The following is a 22,376-nucleotide window of genomic DNA, read 5'->3' as shown; positions in this document are numbered from 1 at the left end:
GAGTTCTTTGTTGTTGTTTGTTCCACATGACAAAAGTAAAGAAGACGTGCAGCAACAAACTAAGTTCCAGCCTTGTGTTTCCCACACCAATACACTCGGTAACACTACTGTAACAGACTCTTCTGTAAGAATAATGTTGGGGCACATTTATGTGCTCTCGCTGTTGAGCGTCTGCACAAGTTGAGAAACGAAAGAAAATGAACAGTTATCCACTAAGAACGCTTGGTTACACTTTCTCTTTCAGTAATTGGGCTGCTTTTTACATCTGTATTCTGGGTAATGTCAGTAAAAATGACTATTTTACAGACGTCGCTTATCCCGTGTGAATGCACTTAAAATAAGGCAGAGTGGGGGGGCGGGGGGTCATTATCAAAACACCGAGGTCTCCAGGTAATACTTATCCCGTGCGAACAGGGCTTTAGTTCCAGTAAATGTGATTTGAAGAGAGACTAATGGAACAATAGCCAGCAGACCTCACCACTCAATCGTGTTTCTGTCTAGGAGCTTCTTTACTTCAGGGCAGTTAGTCATCTATAGTTTCAGGAAGTTCTCACAACAACCTGGAGGTCTCAGTGTAGCAGCAGCAGCAGCCAACATGCAATATTAACAACAGATACTTGAAAGAGAATCACAGACTGACAAGGTGAACTTTCAGTTCAACTCCAGGACTTTCAACGATCCATAAAAGTTGGCTGTTCGTCTCAAAACTTGAATGACAGGAAAAAAGTATCTGGTCCCACAGCACATGACTAAAACATACACGCTTGTTTAGTAACCGGTTATGATCCGTTATCACTGTAACTACTTAAATAATGTGTGAAAGCACTCATTCATAGAAAATATCAGCATCATGATAAGCATTACAATGAAAATAATCACTTCCGATTTAAATTAAATCTATTATATTTCAGGCTTGTTAGAAGAGTTTATACATAAAGTGCTGAGCAAAAAGCTATAAAGATAAGCCTCAACTGTCCCCAGGAACTAGGGCTGCACGATATTGGAAATATGTGCGTTATTCGATATTGGTGTCTTAAAGTGCGTTGTCAATATTAATGCGTACTTTTTTCTTTCGTCTAAAAATGTGGCCGTATTCACGCGCACATGCGAGTACTGTGGCGGAGGTCCGGGGGTTTAGAGAAGGAAAACGATGCACTATATCAGTGTTTATTTCCGCGCTTCGGTGCCGACATGATCTGATAAAAATATCACTTATAACACTCAGTTTCACGGGACTTGCATCAGTTTCCCGCAAAACTGAGCGACATCAGAGAGGAGCCGCCGGCGCGTCGCGATATCACCAATTAATCCACGTCCTTGTACACGCAAACATAACACTTTATAAATTACGCTAACAACTTAGCTCGTTAGCATACGGTGAAGACGGACAGGTTTGTTTGGAAGTTCACGATCTTATAAGAAAACAACTGAGACGAGATGAAAAGTTCTTACAATATGTTGCTTTAACAAAGGAGGTTGAAAGAGACGAGTGACTGGATCACTAGTGTTTGACTAGATCATAAATTAGTCTTACTCCCGTGTTTAAACTATGTCAGCAAGACGCGTCGCCATAGCAACCGAGTGTAGCCATAGCTCACAACGAAACGTAAACAACAACGAGACATAGACTGATTAGTCAAAGTGCACATTTAAGAAATGCTTGATTCATACAATAACAAATTATAAATGATCGAACATGTTTTCCATATGAATATCGCACGTGCCAATATTGCGATATCGAATCTTTTAGATATATCGTGCAGTCTTACCAGGAACTTCTTAACTTCTTAATCTACAGATAATCCAGATTTAAAATAACCTCTAGAACTAAAAAATAAAAAAAACAGAATATACTAAACAAGTACAGTGCCAGTTTATTTTGAATGCTTCAAATGCTTCATGGAAGTTCGGATGTGGGAATACCAGTGTCACCTTGTCCTTGCCACTGTCAGGACCAGAGACGCTCCTGCTCTTCTGCAAACATGTCACACGCAGATAAGCGATAACAAAATAAAACATTTTCTAAAGAGGCTGAAGTGAACGACGAGACACGCAGCGCTGGCTCAGGGAACAGCAGGAAAACTGGGTTGTCTGCAGGCGTTCATCAGGCTCTCCGCCCCACTGTGTGACTGCAGGGAATGCAAAGCATCAAACGGCGGAATCTCAAGCTGAACAACCATCTTCACGACCTCAAACTATGTTCAAACACGAGTCGTCAGAGCCTTCAAAACCTGCTGCGCCGTCTGAAGAAAATAGAGGATTTTATTAAACAGCCATTACCAATGAATGGATATGGATTTAACTCAACGTGTTCTGTCAATCACACACTGTGAGTCTTTTGTGTTTTCCTGCCATGCTCAGTCAATACCTGCTCTCTACCAGCTCTTTTAACATTCGTCTACACTCACACATTTATTTTAAGAGCAGCGAAGAAATAACATTTGTTTTTATGATCATTTACAAAGTAAGTATTTGAATAGGGTAACATTTGTAAGACCATGATTTTATTCAAGTCAAAAGTTTGTTTTTATGCTTATGAATGTGGTGTCAACATTTACGTTTTTTTCTACACATGTAAGTCAAGCGTTGTAACCGTCAAGCAGCTGTTTACACACAGTTGCGCTACATAACCACTAGAGGGTTCTATCGCCTTTCAAACACCTCTTAATCCAATTACAGCAAAGCCCTTCCAATAGTTACCAGATAAAAAGTATTTATTCTTATAGACCCACTTCAAATAGCAAATAAATTATAGCCAACATAACAGATAATTCACATAAATTCACTTAACATTCTTTAATTTTCTCAAAAACCGGCAGTACCCATTAAAAACCTTATGAATTAAGTTTAATTTTAATCTTAAACTAATTTTAATTGGAACACAGCACTTAAAAATGGGTTTAAGTATAACAAAGCCGTACTGCAAGTCAGCATAGTAATACTCCACGAGTCACAGAAGTATTACTCCACTAGTCACCGTAGTATCACTTCACGAGGCTCCGAAGTATTACTCCGAGAGTCACCTTATTATCACTTCATGAGGCTCTTAAGTATTACTCCACTAGTCACCGTAGCATCACTTCGCAAGGCTCGGAAGTATTACTCCACTAGTCACCGTAGTATCACTTCACGAGGCTCCGAAGTATTACTCCACTAGTCACTGTAGTATCACTTCAAGAGGCTACAAAGTATTACTCCACCAGTCACGGTAGAATCACTTCACGAGGCTCCAAAGTATTGCTCTGCAAGTCACCAAAGTAACACTTCACGAGGCTACAAAGTATTACTCCACTAGTGACTGTAGTAGGGCTTCACATGGCTCCAAAGTATTACTCCACTTGTCACTGTAGAATCACTTCATGAGGCTTCAAAGTATTGCTCTGCAAGTCACCAAAGTAACACTTCACGAGGCTCCAAAGTATTACTCCACTAGTCACTGTAGTAGGTCTTCACATGGCTCCAAAGTATTACTCCACTTGTCACTGTAGAATCACTTCATGAGGCTTCAAAGTATTACTCCACTAGTCACTGTAGTAGGTCTTCACATGGCTCCAAAGTATTACTCCACTAGTCACTGTAAAATCACTTCATGAGGCTTGGAAGTATTACTCCACCAGTCACGGTAGAATCACTTGACGAGGCTCCGTAAGTATTACTCTGTTAGTTACTGTAGTAATAGTGTTGAATCAATATTAGTGTTGAATTAATATTAATGTATATATATATATATATACATTCATATTTTTTGAACAAACATTTAAAACCCTTTATAGGTACAATAAACTTCTCTGTATGAATACATTTGTTGTAGTTCGGCGTAATAATCGTCATAATAGCTTTTGAATTTTCACTGTCGAAGTCTCAAAACTTTATTGACAACACAGTATAAAGTCCGAGTCCTGCATCACATGACCGAAACACACACGCGTCATTGGTCAACAGCGGCTCTGCATCACTCAAGCAGGAGAGAAAAAAAAAAAAACTTGTGTCAACAGTTTTAGATTTTTTTTCTTTCTATAAAAATGGAATCTGGAATTACCAGTAGCTCATCTCAGGAAAACATCATTTTACAACTATAAAATCTAAACAAAGTATGGCAGTACTAATTAACGATTTGTTTCTAATGGAACCTACTGACATTGTTCCACAACAAAGCTCCAGATAAACCGCTGTCATACAGAACAAACATCAGGGCAATAGTTCTTTCCGCGGTTAAAACGATCGGATGGAACACTTTCATTAGTGTCCGAGGGTAGGATGTCTCTTATCCTTTAACACTGCTAATTAAAACCCAGGTTTTCCCAGAGGCTCGATGATACCTTTCCTTTCAGCCCAAGTTCCCACATTCATTATCAAATCCCGCTGAGGATTTCGTTGCGGATAAAAGCGGGTGTTGCTCTCAGGTGCCGGCTTGATGGAGGAGACAAGGTAGCAGATATTCGGTGACTAAAGCTTGCAGAAATGTAAATTACACAAGCAGCGAATCAGCTCTAATGGGGTTATATAAGCCACTCTAGAGGGAATTCACCACCAAATGGGAACAGCTAGAGGCAGCAGTAAGTCAAGGCCAACCAGCGGAACATCCACAAAGCGTTGCATATGGTCCACATGTAGATGAATAGGAACATGACGCATAACAAAACTCGACCATGCCCACGTGTCTTCTCTGATCTAAGGTCCGTAGATCGGTCGTAGGTATTGAATAATAAAGAGCGTTAGGATGCACATTGTGAATAAATAACCACCCAAGACGATGAAGTGGATCCCAGTAGAACCAAAACAACGGGGCCACTGTTTGTTTGCTGAAGATGGCAGAGCAACGGTCGAGTTTCAGCTGCAATTTGATGTGATTTAAAATACACATCAACTTATCAGTGCAGGTTAGGTCCTTGGCATTCCATCTTTCCAATATTAGGGCTGTTAGAAAAGATCGATATGCGATAAATATGACAATATTGTCTTCCATAATACTGAACAATACTTATGTGTTAACATATACTGTATCTTTTATGGTTTATAGTTTATTAAAGTGTGTTTAAAATCAAATACATCGATTTTTTTAAATTATTATTTACAATTACATGCACTTATTTACACCGTGTTTACATTTTTGTCTTGCAATTTAAATTCTGGCCTCTAGAGGGCAGCAGTCATTACCTCCTCCATAGCCAAAGGAATAATGAAATCAGAGCAATGACTGAGGACAAGAGGATACAGTCAAGTCTAGCAGTTTCAAAGCTAATGCTTGGACATATTTTGGTGTCAAATCAAGTACTCCACAATACCACATATATGTCATAGTACAGATTGGAATCTAGTAGGATTTGGAATCCTACTAGTACAGAATGGAATTTCACTCCCAAGCCAGTTCCAAAGTTGATGTCAAAGTGGCATAAAGTTGTTTGATCAAGTGATGGCGGCAGATGTTCCAAGACCAGGGTGTACTAGAAGTAATACCATGCATGACGCTTTTAAACCAAGTTGCTGACTTTAAAATTTGGCATGCTTACTAAAGGTCCTAGGACAGATTGGAATTTAAAAAATATCAAGATCCCAATACACTTGTAGAATCCGGAATCATCCTAGGACAGATTGGAATTCCATTATTCAGATCCTAGTTCAGTAGTAGGATCTGGAAACCTCCTAGTACAGATTCCAGATCCTACTAATCGTACAAGAAGAATTCGAGATTGGAATTCCAATCTGTGATAGTAGGATGTTGAATCCTACTGAATTCAAATCTGTACTGTGACATATATATATATCCTTGTTCCTACAGTTTCACAATATATCGTATCGTCGCACCTGTATACCGATACGTATCATATCGCAAGATAATGCCAATAAACACCCCTAATAAAAATCAAAGCCATTCCAGGATGTTCCATTTTAAAGAAGTGATCAACTATGATCAATATCAAATCATTTCATCACTGGACAACACTAAATGGCAGCAGCTCAGGACACAGAGTCAGAGCAGAGATTGGAATCGACAGATGTGTGGACAGGTGGAGAGAGACGGAGATAAGAAGAGGCTCACAAATAAAGACCTGGAGTTGACAGGACCGATGATGAAGAGAGGTTACGCTGAATGACTCGCCGAGGCTGCCAGCCACCGGAAAAATGCAGGAAAAACAAAGAGGATGAGAGTTTATTATACCGTTATGTCATGACAGACAACACAATTTACATTTAGAAATCCGCCAACACAAAATATATAAAACAATACTTTCTCCCACACAGCAGCTCGAACGGGAGTCGTGCCAGAGAAAAGTCAAGATGAAAAAAGAGTTCAGAAAGAAAGTGTGAATTAGATTCCATCAGGAACGCATTGATATTCTATCAAGATGGGATATAAAGAGTAGGATTAACGATCACTAATACAGAAATCTCCATTCGAGACAGCATCGGGTCAACGACCTTTGCTTGTTATTATCTAACACCGAGTTTAGTTCTGGCAGCGTCTGAACTTAAACTGCGGAGATCATCACAGTGAGGCACATTTGTGACCTTCCCTTTTCCAGGGTTAGAAAACCAAACTCATTATCTTCATGAGGGATCTTCAAATGTATCAATAACAATCTATCCCTCCGTCTAAATACTTTTTACACAAACAAAATCCATTAGAACGACTAACTCTGCGTCAAAGAGCTACCAAATCATCGCTTTATTTAAACATAATACACTTGTTTTCCTTTTAGAATCCCATCAGTCTGCCTTCAAATAAAGTGTGAAAACGATGAAACACTTAAATCAGGATTCTAGCCTTCAGATCAGATATAGATAATAAAAGATAAATCTGTCACCTTCTGTGACGAAACAGATACGAAATAAAGCTTTAATTCGACGAAAATAGCAATAAAGAAAAATCCTGATGTTGGTTTTTCAAGGGCCAGTTCTTATTGGTTGCTCTTGGATTATCAGCTTAAAGTGACTTATTGTTAAAGCCTCGCAAGGAAGCTGCTATCAAATCCAACTGTGCTTCCTCGCCACAATCTGCTTCAGTCGATACATGATGTTGATACCCATCAGCCGACGTTCCTCTTGATCTGATCCCACGGCTTTCAATGTACTCATTTAAAACACAATATTCCTTTATATATTGCTAAAGACTGAACATGCTTTCGCAGCTTAGTTCTCTTCATATTTTATCAAGCTTTAATAATAAAAAATAAACCCAGCTCAATTACACGTTCTTCAATATACTAAACCATTTTAATTCAGGCCTTTTTATGACAAAGTTCAAGACAGCTTCACAGCTTTTATGTTTATTTATATCCCCGCGGGCCGATAATTTGAAAACAGGTCTGAAATAATGATGTTTTTTATGGAGCTACAACAAAGTATTGTTACACAAGTAGGGAAATTAACAGGAAGCACTTGTGATGATGAAAAGAGACCTTGGCATATTGTGAGATCGCTTCAAAAGACACCTTCTCTCGGAGGAATTTATTCATGCAACAATGAGGGTGTTACGTTGACGCGTCGGGAAGAGTAACCGTGGCCTACTTTAGACAATACGTCGGTGAGACGCATTAATCTGGCAGCTGGGATGTGATCTACATTCAGAGGTGCTCGACGAAGTCCAACCGTCCAGTAACGTTTTATATACCTTACACTTCTGGGCGCTCGTCCGGCACGCCAATCATTTTGGTAATTATATTTGAAATAACCTTAGACTGTTGAGAAACAGATGAAGATTTTATATCAAATGTTTTATTTTGGTTGGAGCCAGAAAAGGGAATTCATTTCATGTCTTAGAACATAAATAATTGGAGTCTTGTCAAACTTGTCTTCTTCAACCTGTCAACACAGGATTCTTGACGCGTGTGCTTTTAAAGCCTGAACGAGCCGCAGATGGTTTCATTTCCAATCGGTTTCTCAGGATACACCCAACCATCAATCCAGGAAAATTGGGTTTTTAAAGTTGTTCTCTTTACGGACTTCTTTTTTGATTTTCCAAAGAGTTTTTTGTGAAGTTGCTCCACGTATTCTTCTAATGTTTATCATGGTCCACTAGACAGGGCTGGCTATCCATAGACAATCCTCAATACTGGTACGGATACATTCACTTCGACACCAGTTCCTGAATTTTTCGATACCAATTCTCTAAGATCAATTCTAACGGAAGGAAAATTCAATTAGAGATGACTTCAAATCTTGAGTTTTCAGCTTTGGTTAAGTTACGCTCCAAGCAGTTTTTCATGCAGACAAAAGTAATAATAAATCATTTTCTAGTGCAAAGGAACACTTGCTTCCAAGTAATACATTAATTCGATGTTCACTGCCTGTGTCACTTATAAGTAAGATATATTTGTAAAGCACTATTCTAGACCAGGGTCCAAAAGCACTTTTAAAGTATACACTTAAAAGGTCAAAATAACACCAAGACCAACACAGAAGTCTCAGAGAATCAAGGAAAAGCACAAATAAAAGTGTCTCAAGATGTTTCTTGAAGGAGTCAGTAGATCATCAAACACAGATGTTTCTTGAAGGAGTCAGTAGATCATCAAACACAGATGTTTCTTGAAGGAGTCAGTAGATCATCAAACACAGATGTTTCTTGAAGGAGTCAGTAGATCATCAAACACAGATGTTTCTTGAAGGAGTCAGTAGATCATCAAACACAGATGTTTCTTGAAGGAGTCAGTAGATCATCAAACACAGAGATGGTTCCAAAGCTTAGGAGCAACAGTCTGGAAGGATTTCTCTCCTCTGGTCCTGAAGTTCAGGAACCATCGGTAGATTCTGATCCACAGACCTCAGAGCCCGAGCTGGGGTGTAAGTCTGGATCAGATCACTGATGGAAGGTCTGACCATGAATAGATCTGAAAGTAAGAACCAGAATTTTAAAATGATCCTGAAAGAAACTGGCAGCCAGTGATGAGTTTTAAGGATCGAGGAAATGTGAGTTCTTCTACTAGAGCTGCTCAGAATTCAGGAAACTCCACACCTTATCAATTTTGGGATCATGCCTGTGCACCAAAAGAAGAAGAATGTTTTCTGTACTACGGAGGTATTTCAGTTGGTGCCACAAAAGAAGCTAAGTTCGATATGTAGCCATAGTAGTACTATGTCTCTTAAGATGTAGGTAACAAGGCCTGTTTGCCAGTCAGTGAAGTTTTTCCAAATTCAGCTTTTAAGTCACGTCATATGTGACGAAATATGAAATTAAATATTAAATCTTGACCCATTTCTATACAGTTTATTAAAAATATCGACTTTCAAAATGATTTTGGGGGACACCCTGACATTTTATGTACATAAAAATAGAGAGTGGCTAATATTTACTTGCGATTCATGTTCAAATCACCGCCTAAAAATCAAGTAAAGTGAAAAAAAACGAAGGTCGTTTGCGTCATTATTTGACCCGGTCGTTATGGCAACATCACCGCGGACGGTGACACAAAAACAACTTAATTTCTCATCTGATGCTCCAGCGCTAAATGACAGGCTTCCGTTTCAGCGTCCTCTTCAAAATATCAATGAATGGCTGGTCTGTGAGTCATATCGGATAGAAAAGAAAAACAAAAGCACCGACACGAGTGGACGAAAGTGGTCCGGCTTCAATGGTCGGCGAGCATCTCCTACTCTGATCACAGTGACATCACGGGTGGAACGCAGGTGAGGTGGTTCAGCATCTCCTGAGGACTTCAGGTTGCAAGAGGAGGTACAGTGAGGGCCGGCTGATGTAACCAGAGGGATGGAAGTCTGATCAAACGGCTTCTTTGTGTGTTTATGATCTTTAACTTTGAAAAAAAACATGCCTACTGCAGAGCGGTGACATGTTTTCATTTATCTGTTATTGCCCCTTCAATAACCTTCTGAGAGCAAGAGAATAAATCAAATACTTTTCCTTAAAATAGAAAGTAAAAGCGAGAAACCACTGATGGAATAAACTAGAAGGGACCTATAGAGGAAGAAGATCCTCTAGAGATAATGTTCATCTCACCTGGTTTACCTACATATCTGTGACCGGCTGCACACTTTTATTTAAGCCGTCTTTAGCTCCGGATGAATCCCAGGTGGATGTCGACGTTTGTCAAAATGGCATATGTCATTAAATGAAAGGCCAGAAGTTGTTGGCAGCAGATCTGGTCAAAAATCATCTTAATGATCAGGCGTCTGTAGCCGTCGCTATTAAAGGAGATGATTTGTTGGGAGTTTATTCTACAGTCAACCTTCTCTGAACCTGCTCAAGCTTTTCTTTTGTTTTCCAAGTCCGTTCTTTTCCCACAGTTTTAAAAGTTTATTAAATGTATTGGGTTTTTACAATAGATGCATTTTTTTCCAAGATATTTGACACAATACAAATGTTTTCAGGTCATACCGTATTTTCCGCACTATTAGACGCACCAGTTTATAAGGCGCACCGTCAATGAATGGTCTATTTTAGAAATGTTTTCAAAAATAGGGCGCACCGGATTATAGGGCGCATAGAATAAAAGATGCAGTCAGAAATTTGAGTGCGGTTGCGTTATGCATAAAGCTAGATAAAGCTGTGCTAAAGGGAATGTCAACAAATTAGTCAGATAAAGTCAAACTTTATTAAGTCCATTCACTCCCATGGTAACGATTTTCAAATGATGTTTAAAAGGCTTCAAGAGACTGGTGTTGTGAGCGGACAAATGTTGAGGTAGCAGCAGTGAAGTTGAGCGCATGTATGACAGCTAGATGCGCGTGTATGACATGTTGAACGCACGTGTACGTCTGGTTGAGCGCAGCAGAGTGATTTTGTGTGTACAACAACCAAGACACACTTGCTCGAACCGGTGGCAGTAATATCACTCCATAGACGTCCGCCATGATATGACGTGCGTCCTAAATCTCACCCCATGATGACACAATGACGTAACCCCGCCCACGGCGTGTCAGCTCAGTCGGCAGAGAGTCATGAAAGTGTTTATAAACAAGTCACCCACTAGGTTATGATCATATATAAGGCACATTGTCGTTTTTTAAACACTATAAGTCGCAATTAAAGCCTTTTAATTGCGAATTATAGTGGGGAAAATATGGTATTTAGGCAAATTCTTCTAAAATGAAATATATAAACGTGTGACTCTTGACATGTCAATATGGGACCATCTTGTTGTTGGGCTTCGGCTAAATCAGCGTTTTGGTAAGATGGATTTTTACGCACCCGAAGTGTTGCCCTTTTTAAAAAAAAAAAAAGGAGAAAAATCTGTCGGCTGCTGAAAGTACCATTTACTGCTGTTGAGATGTATTGATGACTCGTAAGTTAAATAAGTGGCATGTGACACGGTTCAGCCAATCAGCGGCGTCGTCACATGTAGCGATGTGTTGAAAGTCACATGTGTCTTTTTGTCTATATAAATGTTGTGTGTGTCGTTCAAAGCGTCCTCTGATCTCTTAGTTGTAGTTTTGTTTATTCATGAAAAAAGCTTTTAAAAAAGACATTGGCGTGTGACATCATCACGTAGGAAGTGCCTGGACCCAAATAGTTAGGAAGACTATATTGGTACTTGATCCGTTGAAATAATAGCATTATCGTAGGATGATGCAAAAAAAGGGAAGGGGACTCTGATATTTTTCACTTCCCAAAATATGACAAAAACATCCAAGAGACGTTTAGCTTTTTATCTATAATGACTTGGCTTGATATCATTTAACTTCTCCAAACATATTAAAGGCAAACTTTTCCTTTTACGGTATATACAACTTTACACTCGAGAGCACCCTAAAAACAATTATCTGAAAAGCAACTTTCTTATGTATAGAATTCCCAACAGTGACACCAGGTCCACTTTGAAAATGAATAAAACATCGAGTCATAATGAAACAGCTTTTGAAGAGGGGAAATGCAACTTGGATGCTATTTGAGTGCTAGCAGATCTAAAAACGCTGTTTTCTTTGAAAGGCAAAAGGATAACCAGTCAATGTATAATTCCCTGTTATTACCAGTGTTTTGATGTTTGCACAGCCACAGCAGGACGTGTGCAGCTTTAGCATGAACTCTTGAACTCCTCTCAGGAGCCTGTGAACTATAAATTCTGATTTAACGCATCGATTCAACAGATGTGGCTCGACAACAAATCAGCATTTCACTGATTAATGTTCTTGTGTATGAATAATGCAGAGCAGGAGAACATGTTACATACATAAAACATTTCACTTGAAAAAAAAAAAGGTTAAATACATGAGCGTTTGTGCGACACCTGAGGACGTCCGACTCTCTCCGGGGTTCTGCTGCTGCTTAACATCTCAGCCTCCGTCCTACAGTCTGTTCTCAGCACCTGCTCGGGTTTGGCTCGACCACTAAGCAGGACGATCCAAGACTGTGACACGACAGGAACTGTCAAGAATGCAGAGTGGATGGTTGGCACCAGCCTGTGCTCAGAACTAATCCATGGAAAAGTCAGCGAGAGGACAGGCAACATCACTTCACTAGCCCAAGGCCTGTTCCTGCTTCTCGCCTCCAACACCAGAAGACTTACTGCACGACTTCCTCCCGCCGGCCATGACAACACTTATTAATTCACAATCAGGAGTATAACTGCACTACACAAATCACTATGATGTTAATGTTCTCTTTGGCTTATAGCGTCAACGTTTGTCAAGACAGTAGAGTTATTAGAAAATATTGATATATTGATGTATCATGATACTATATCAATGTTTGATTGCACTGTATTGATTATTTACTTTTTTTATTTTAATATTTTATTAGTTGTTAGCTTGGAAATTTAATTTAATCTTTCCCTATTTATTTATAGTTTATAGATCAATAAGATAATTCTATTTTAGTTTACTTATTTTTCTGTTGTAATTTAACTTCCAATCGCCAAATGGCAGCAGTCATTCTGTCCTCTGTGGCTAAATAAACATTGATATCCCATGAGATCTTGGAGATGACTGAGGACGAGAGGATACAGTGACTCCTGCAGCTTTTTAAAGCTGATCTTTGGAAATATCTTGGTTTGAAAACAAATGAAAGCAGTTACGACTTCGTCAAGAGTCATGTGGTCTGTAAATTCTACACCAGAGTCAAGTACTCGACAATACTACACATATATACTTGTTACTACACTATTACAACACCAGAGGCAAGTACTGGACAATACTACACATATATCCTTGTTACTACAGTATCACAAAAACAGAGTCAAGTACTCAACAATACTATACATATATCCTTGTTACTACACTATCACAAAACCAGAGTCAAGTACTTGACAATACTCCACATATATACTTGTTACTACACTATCAAAAAACCAGAGTCAAGTACTCGACAATACTCCACATATATACTTGTTACTACACTATCACAAAACCAGAGTCAAGTACTGGACAATACTACACATACAGTATATCCTTGTTACTACAGTATAACCATATATCGCAATACATTGTGGTGTGACCTAGAGCTGCAACGATTCCTCCAGTAACTCGATTACAAGCCTCGCCTAAGTAAATATAAATATTATATATTATTATTATATTATATAAATATTTAACTTCCATCAAGAACCTTCTTCACAAAAACAGTTGGACAACAAGTACAAAGACATCAATTAAGAAAGCCCTGCAAGAGACTGACAGCATGGATGACACTCACAACTGATATCTGGACGAGCAACAGAGGCTTGTATGGGGGCGACGTGCCACTATCTAAAGAATTGGAAAACGATGTCCCAGTGCCCGACATTGATGTCCCTGGAAGAGAGACACACAGCTGCAAATATTGCAGAATGGATTGAGGAGGTAACTGCCAAATTCAACATTCCACCGGAGATAAATTGAGGCCTTTGTCCATGACAATGGTGCTAATTTTGTAGCAGCAGTGGAGATTTTTGCTTCAAAAGCATGGATGTGCATCGGTGAAATGCGCAGAAAAACACCCTCAACCTGGTCATGCAAAACTCTGAAAGCCAACAGGCTATCTCCAAGTGTGTGGCTGCTGCAAGAAGCCTTGTTGAACACTTTAGGAAGATTGAACTGGCATGAAGTTGAGGGTCAGGCAGAAGCAAGTGGGTAACAAGGAGAACATGCTGGTGCCAGATGCCACGTTGTCCAGGCAACAGGAACAGAGATGGGGCCAGTGACTGCTTCACTGTCTGACCCAGCAGTGACCCAGAGAGGAGAACACTACCTGGGACTGACCAGTGGCGCCTGATTGAGGAGCTGAAACAGGTCCTTGAGCCCTTTAACTCAGCGACAGGGTTTATGAGAGGACAACAATGTGTCACAATGTCTGCACTTCCACATATTGTGCACAAAATTAAGAAGAAACTACAGAATCCAGATCTTGAGATGCCACCTGTGAAGTCATTCCAGGCTAATGCGACAGAACAGGTCACAGAAAGATGGAAAGACTTGACGAAGTTAAAAACCTGAACCTCTGAACATCACCCTGCTTGCCGCTGCTCTGGATCCCAGGTTTTCAAAAACGGAAGTTCTTGCCTGCTGACCAAACATTCAGTGACAAAGGCACAGTTCAAACCATGCTGCCAAATAGCAAGTGAGGCGCACTGCAATTGGAAATGGAGCATCCAGCCCAGCAGAGGACTCCCCACCAGCAGCACATCTGTGGCAAGATTACCACATGACTCGGACTCTACCAGCAGTGATGAAGAACAACATGAGGAGCAGCTGTCAAATTAAGCTGTACAGAAGGAGGCAGTACAAATATAATTAGTTTTCTACACCAATTTCCAAAGTAAGGCAGTACACATAATTTAAAGTGTACTACTGAAACAGAAAATACAAATTATATATAAACAAAACACCTTTTTGATACTTTGTTCCTTGTTGTGAAGCTACAAAATACAGGTCTTGATGTATTTTTGGAGAACAGCCCAAGCAGAATTATCCGCTGACATGGTGGAAAAAAAAATAAACCACGTTATCCAAAACTGGCAAAGCTGGCAAAGTCCCTGCTGTGTATTCTAGCAACATCTACACCATAAGAGCGTTTGTTTTCAGCAGCAGGTTTCAACATTGCTTCAAAGAAGAGCCTCAGCCCTGAGCATGTAGACCTTGTTCAGAGTCTACAGATCACTTAATAACAGTATCAGAAAAGTTCCTCTGAAGAATCTGATGTTCTCAGAGATTGAGGCGTCCAAATATATATTCTTCTTTTACACTTACACCATTTTGACTTTCCACTAACTTTTGACCCCCCCCCCCCATACTTTTCTACAAGATAGATTTGCAGAAGGTCAACCAGCCCAACCAGACTTCTTTCGGAGAACATTTGAAAAAGTATGTCGACTCTAAATGACATAATAATAACGTTAGTTAGTCTTAAACAAAACTATGAATACAAATCTGTACATGAGTACCCGGAGATGACTGTGTTTGTGTTACACTTATCTCACAGGGATGCAACACGGAAACACCATCGTCATGTGGGCTTTAATAATCCACATGAGCGACTCGGCAGACGGAGGCTGTGAAGTGACTCGTGTCAATTACACCACAAAGCGGAGACACTCATGAAGATCACAACAATGATCAAACATTCTCATGAATTAATAACAAACACCTTTTTTTTTGTGGGTCAGATTACAGTTAATGAGAAACAACAATACGCATGAAAAAACACAATTAAATCTAATTGTTTCCCTCCGCTCGTCTCTTGCGATCCTTCCGACGAGATTAAAAAGACTAACAATGATGTTGAATTGGAAAATGTGAAGCAGAAAAATTACAGTTTTCGACTGAAGTGGCTCCTAATTCAATCTCAGGCGAGTGTGTGGCGCACAGAGCAGCTATCAACACGAAAATACCAGCTACAGGACTTGAAAGCACGTCTAGTACAAAGCTCAATATAAATGAGTTTTCGTTATGATTCAACTCTCCTTTATCTCACGCTGCAGAGGAAGAGGAGCCGAATGTGCCTGAAATTTGAATCATGAGAATTTGAGTGCAGGAGTGCAGGAAGTAAAGTTGTTTTATGTATGAAATATTCTATTATTCACTTCACATTAATCGCTGGCAACAAACACCAGTCAACCCACGAGCCAGGGCAAAAATAAATGTCACGTATATCAGCAAAGAAAACAAGAAGAAACACAGATTATCTATTTGAGACTTGACGCTTCTGACTAAGCTCTGCCTGCAGGTGCGACTCCGTCAGTCATGTAGGGACGTGAAAGTTCTTCACAGGCTACGCTAACACAATATTCACAGTTTGGATCATTGCTTCAGGTGCCGAAGGTACATGAATCGAGACACGCTTCACCCTATGATGAGGTGTCGGTGCCGATGCATGATCATGACTTGTTCATCTGTGGATGTTTCCAAGGAAAAGATGAAAAAGGCAGTAAATATCACATTTATTAGTCAGTCGTAAGTGTTTCTTTTGCAGACCAAATGTGACCAATTGATGTTCATTTGTTTCTGTAAGAAAACAGCTTGGAGTGTTAAAAGATGAAGAATTTCACTCAATAATTATAAGTAATTATTATTTGTAAAGCAGCTTTCACAGACCAGGGTCACTAAGTACTTAAACAACACACAGTTAAAAATACATGCAAATGTAAAAACTTAAAAAGGTCAAGACAACATAGTGACAAACAAAGACAATTAAATAAAAAGCCCAAATAAATAGGTCTGAAGATTCTTGATTGAGCAACGTTTAATGTCATTTCTTCTTTGTTAGAATTCATCTTGAGAAATTGGTATCAATAAAAGTGTTTTGGTCAGTGACTAGTCGAAGTGATGATATCAGTTTCAGAACCATATCAAACATTTTCAAATGATACCCAGAAGCCCTAGGGGTGCCCGGGTCGTCGTTTCTGTGGCTGATAAGAGCATTTTTGAGAATCTCAACAGGTGGACACAGATTTTCTTTTACCCTTAGCAACAATAAAAAAGTCCCTTCTGGGACTCACAATAAAACTGAGCAACACTGTATAAAAAAAAGGAAATTAAACAAACAATACAACACTTGTTAAATTAAACAGAAATAAGTAAGTGTGAACAAATCAAAGCCATAACTTCATTTATCACTGAACTAAGGTTGTCACGAGAAGCAATTATTTGGTACCAGAATGCAAAAAATACAAAGATATCCAGCCCTGGAGATGAGTTTGTCATCTTTGTGGCTGATACTGACAATTTTTGAGAAACTAAACAGCAAATACCAATTTTTGCTGATTCTTTTCTTTACCCTAGCTACCTAAATACTAAACTTTTATGACTCTCAGTAAAACCATACAACACTGTATTACAAACACAACAACCTTTAAAGATAAATACATTTGAAAAAACTCAAAAGTGTTAAATGAAAAAACTAAAATAAGAAGTGCAGACAGAGTGAACTTATTAAACACTAAACTTCCATTAATACCGAATTATATTAACTTATAAAATGTCCTATGCTCTTGAACGCAGCATAGTAATCATTGAATATATTATTTTCGCAGACAAAGTAATAGCTCATATTTATACATGTCCACCATAATGTAATAACTTGTAAAAAAGAGGAAATGAGTTACAGAGTAACCGCAAATTGATTGATCACTGTAAGTGAATGTTATCAAAGTTTCTGATCACATTACATCAATCTCTAAATGTGACTTGAATCTCATGATTCAATTTTCTTTGCAAATAAGTGATAAAGACAACATTATATTGCATTAAAGATAGTAAACAAATGTTAAAAAGTACCATCATTTGTAGTTTGTTGTCGTTTATACATCATAGATTGTCATTTCTTACAGGTTTTCCTCTGATAAATATGCATCTACAGTGTATGCACTAGATTCTTGTGGTTTGGAAGCTTCTGAAAAAAGTGAACAAAAAAGTCTCATGATCCCATCTTTAGCATCTGATAAATACAATCCGATGGCGGCGGAAGGTTCTGCGGTTCTGTGTCGGAGTGAGACGAGCAGACATGTGAGGGTCATTACGTGGCTCAGTGAAGAAGCCTTTGGGCAGACGACGGTCAAGACTCTGTGTGGGTAAAGGAATACAGAGCCGTCTGTGATTACATTTCACGGATCTTATCGCTTCTCTTCAAAAATCAAAACACCACGGCACGCTCTGGGCTGATCAGACAAACAAAGCTCACTGTGTCCGAGGCTCACAAAAGCAAGACCCTCTTCCGAAATAGTTCAATTCCAGAGGCAACATAGCCAGACCAAAAGAATGTAGGCTGGAAGGAAAACCCGGAAATAATACTATGAAACTTCTCCCTCTCGAAGCCTTGTGCCTCCGTGAATAAAGTGGTCATTTCGACACGACGATTATGGTGTAGCGATAGTAGTACTCATCCGTCCGACTTAACGTCTCGACCCATATGACTGAGCGTCAGCTGTTAAGGAGTCAGTGCCAAATATTTGTGGTTGTAGTTGAGAGTCAGAATGTAGATACCCTGGTTGATCTAGAGTCTTTTGGCTCCGTTTTCTTTTCTTCACCGTAGTAGACCAGTACAAACCAGACCGTTGCAATGATCCATCTTTTCATCTCACATACTTCCTATAACTGGGAACAAAACGCCAACTACTCCAACCTGGACGAGATACTTCACCCGAGAACCTAGTGGACGCCGGTACGTTAAAGTGTGTTTTTAGGGATGGAACTTTAAATATTCAGGGTAGTTCCGGCAAGTGGTTTCCAAACTATTTCCGGTGTAGGAACAATTTCGGTCCCCACTACAATATCGGTCCCCCCACTTCCTACGTGATGACATCACACGCTGCATATGCAAACGTCTCTTTAAAATATTTTTTATGGGTTAAAGAAACATCAACAGAATGTTTACGTGATACTTTTTACCACATAATACATTTATATTGACAAAAAGACGATCTTCGTCAACATAATCACTTTCCGTTCTTTCATTTTCCTTTCAGTGTCGCTACATGTGACGAAGCCGCTGATTGGCTGAAGCTGTTTTACTAATAATATCCCACAACTGTACAATGAAATACAAACATTCGAGTTCCGAAATAATTTGCTTTTAAAATAACAAAAATGTTAGAATATTCCCCTTTCTATAACTCATAACTATAACTATAACTTTTCCCCGATTTAAATCAATTATTAAATGTACATAAGCGAATTATTTCTCTCGAATGTTTGTATAGCATTGTAAAGTTGTGCGTTAATATTAGTAAAACAACTTCAGTCAATCAGTGGGCTTTGAGTATTGATCGATACCGAGCCGAAACCAGTTTTAAAATAGTTACTTTCCCACCTCACTGTGAGATAACGCTGGTCAGGCTTTCAATAAAAATAACTATACATGGAATTACAAAGTTTGTATTAATTGAAAAACCAACTAACAGGCGTTTTTAATTGATAATCATATTTAATCCAAGATTTATTATAAGAACTTCAAAATAAACTTAACTAAGTAATAAGTCAAATTAAAATTTTGTATTTACATTCTCTGGATGAATAGTACAGGCCGAGGTCCACATGAAATCTACTAAAAGGATCCCAGGAGACACTCTGGTCATCAGTGGTTCCGTGTGAAGATTTAGGAAATTAAAAATGATGAGCCAATAACACGACCCTACGATTATCTGATTAAAATAATTATGGTTTGGCACCGAATGACGCCTCCAGCCTATGGTTGTATTTATTGTCAGAGGATAAGTACACAAGAGCCCAAGAGAGTCCCACAAGTTTAATTGTATTATTTTAATTTAAGGAGGCATGGACGCAATTACTATAATACGTGTGATCAATCCTGATAAGGGAAAGACAATTTGCATGTATAAACGACCAAAGATTAAATTATTTGTCAAAGAACCACCTTGAGAATGTTAGATGAAGAGATGATCGTATGATATGTAAAATTAAACCCTTGTTGGGATAATACGCAGACAGAAAGATTTATAAGCACTGGTTGACCTGAAAAAATATTCAAAAACAATATCCTTGAACATTGAACATTTCAGAAGTAGGTTGAAGGACATAACATGGTCATAAAAATACAAAACTCTAAGTTGTCATTTCTTAGGAACATCCTCAGTCATTACCTTCTTCGGCAGAATACACAATATTTTCATTAAGATGTATTTATGGCATTAATATTAGAGAAGGAAGAGAGTCGGTAATGAGGATTTTCATTTAAGCTAGAAATTTGAAGCAGCTATAAATGTTAATGAAACAAGTAGGATTCAGTGTTCTTGTCCTTGAATGCTTCTGGAAAGGTCGGTTTTGTTAGATTTGTTTTTAAAGATTTACTCGTGAAGTTTTCAACATGGTGAAATAATGGTAGACCTGAGGAAAACAAGTCAAGTTTAAATAACATCTATTAAAAGTGACAACCCCACTATTAATCAACATTTTCACCACTATAATACATACATTTCATTTTTAGCATGTTGTTGTGATGCACATATATTACGTGCTATAGAAGTGAAAGTGCATTTGCTTTTGTCTTTGGGAATTGAAAAGCTTTTCCTTACCTAGTCCATTAGAGACTAGGTAAGGAAAACAACATTTCCAAAAGGGGACATTACAGTTACAGCAGTAGATACACAATGTATTAATACAAATAAATAGAAAATAGAAAACAATTATGTTTATGTCCCAGTGCAGATTGGAATCCTACAAGTACAGATTTGAATCCTGCTACTGAACTGGGGTCCTAATATTGATATGCGTTAGATTACATCAAAATCCGAATTTCTACAAATAGAATTGGAGATTGTCCTGGTAGAATTCCCATTTTCCTAGGACAGATTGGAACTACAATATTCAGATCTCAGTTCAGTAGTATGATTCCAATCTGTACTAGTAGGATCTAGAATCCTAATCTGCACTAGTAGGATTCCAGACATTAATGGATTCCAATTTGTACTTTGACATATATATGTATATCAACAAAGAAGAAGTACCCTCTGTAATGAACAATAACAGCAACATCGAAATAATAATCTCTCTGAGAAGGTTCTCATTTACACCTAATTAATTGGTCAATTTAAAGTTTTCTTAAGCCTATTCGTTCATAGAAACAATATAATTTGTGTCATTAATTACAAAAAAAACCTCTTACCCGGTTTGGTCACTCATGAATGAATATGGTCTTTTTCTTTTACTCGTGTATTTTGTCCTCTTAGAAATGTGCAAAAAAACGAAACAAAGCCTGATGAATGCACATGGTGTGTTAGATAAGGAGTTGAATGTGTGTGGAAAGTTGAGATAAACTGCTCTGGTGCAACTTTTCTTTAAACATACTTCATGACACAGTTATTACAGAAGTCCCTTCAGAATATTTAAAATACTTCATTAAACGGTCAACTTGCTTAATGAGCCAATAAAAATAATGGGGGCTCATTATTATCGGTAATGCGAGTACGTAATGTAGAGAATGAATAAGTAATAACAGGAACCACAGATAAATTCACAGGTATCTCCCAGAAACACAGAGCTCCGGATCTGTTGTGTCGGGCATGTCGGCTCCAGTCCTTCCCTCTTCTCGTCCGAGCAGCTGTGCAGATAAACAACGCAGCTCTCAAGTGGTGGAACAGAAACATTCCCAGCGGCCGCCCGAGGTGAGAGCTCTTCTAATTTCGCTTCAAAACAAGTCTTGTTTTCTTTTACATTTGCAATCATCTTCACACGCCACGGTCCTTCTGTGCTACTGTCTCAGACGCTCTTCTGGCTTCAGATGAATCTGACCCTCCTGATCCATTCCACGTCTTCAAGCACATTTTAATGAACAGACAACAAGTCAACGCCAAGCAGATGAATCATAACTGATCTCATCTCAGACAACAAAGCACAAGCTAACCTTCAGCCAATTACTTTTCTCAACCCGCGGTTCATTTGAACTGTAGTAGAAAAAAACTAGATGGTTTAAGTTCATTAAAATAAAATCCCAAAACCAAGTCTGAAACAAAATCAATTAAAAAAAAGTCAATCAATTAAAATGTATATTCATGACAGTAACTTTATACAAGGATTTCTTAGCCAGGGGAATATCAAGTGCTTCTGGTATCCCTTGTGTCGTTTCTGGGTCAAGATGAACGACCTACACAAGTGCATAAGCCAGGGGGGTCGTTCATCTTGACCCCGAGATAACACAAGGTAAATTGTAAATAAAATGGCAGCAGCAAACATGGATCCAATGAATCACAGTTTTATTTTTAAAGCTTAAAGACCGTTCCCTTGCTTTATCTCCAAGAAAGAAACAAACGGATGCAAAATCTTACAAATCAAGTTGTGTTTTAGAAATGTATTATGAAACACATGATCAAACAGGGAATACATGCATGTACTGAATAACCCACAGTGTCTTCCTGAAGGGTTGAAATCCTCACCATTCATTAAGTCAGACGCCAGAATGCACTTTACTTGTATAACTGATTTCCTCCCTGAATGAGACCATCCACATTAGCGCCACAATGTGATTTAGAGGAAGTAGAATCCAATTTTTTGTGGCACAG

The 22,376-nt window shown here is 38.7% G+C and overlaps 1 protein-coding gene across 1 annotated transcript in view; it reads right to left on the bottom strand.

Moving 5' to 3' along the window:
• gpat2 (glycerol-3-phosphate acyltransferase 2, mitochondrial) overlaps positions 1 to 22,376 on the bottom strand; it is a 144,429-nt gene that overhangs the window by 88,361 nt on the left and 33,692 nt on the right. The window contains exon 2 of the mRNA XM_087787725.1: positions 6,051 to 6,117. The gene's annotated coding sequence lies outside the window, so the exon portion shown is untranslated. The remainder of the gene's footprint in view (positions 1 to 6,050; positions 6,118 to 22,376) is intronic.

Source organism: Callionymus lyra, chromosome 1 (assembly GCF_982586985.1).
Source record: "Callionymus lyra chromosome 1, fCalLyr1.hap1.1, whole genome shotgun sequence".
In the NCBI taxonomy this organism is placed as follows: Eukaryota; Metazoa; Chordata; class Actinopteri; order Syngnathiformes; family Callionymidae; genus Callionymus; species Callionymus lyra.
This window is presented reverse-complemented; position numbering and strand designations above follow the sequence as displayed.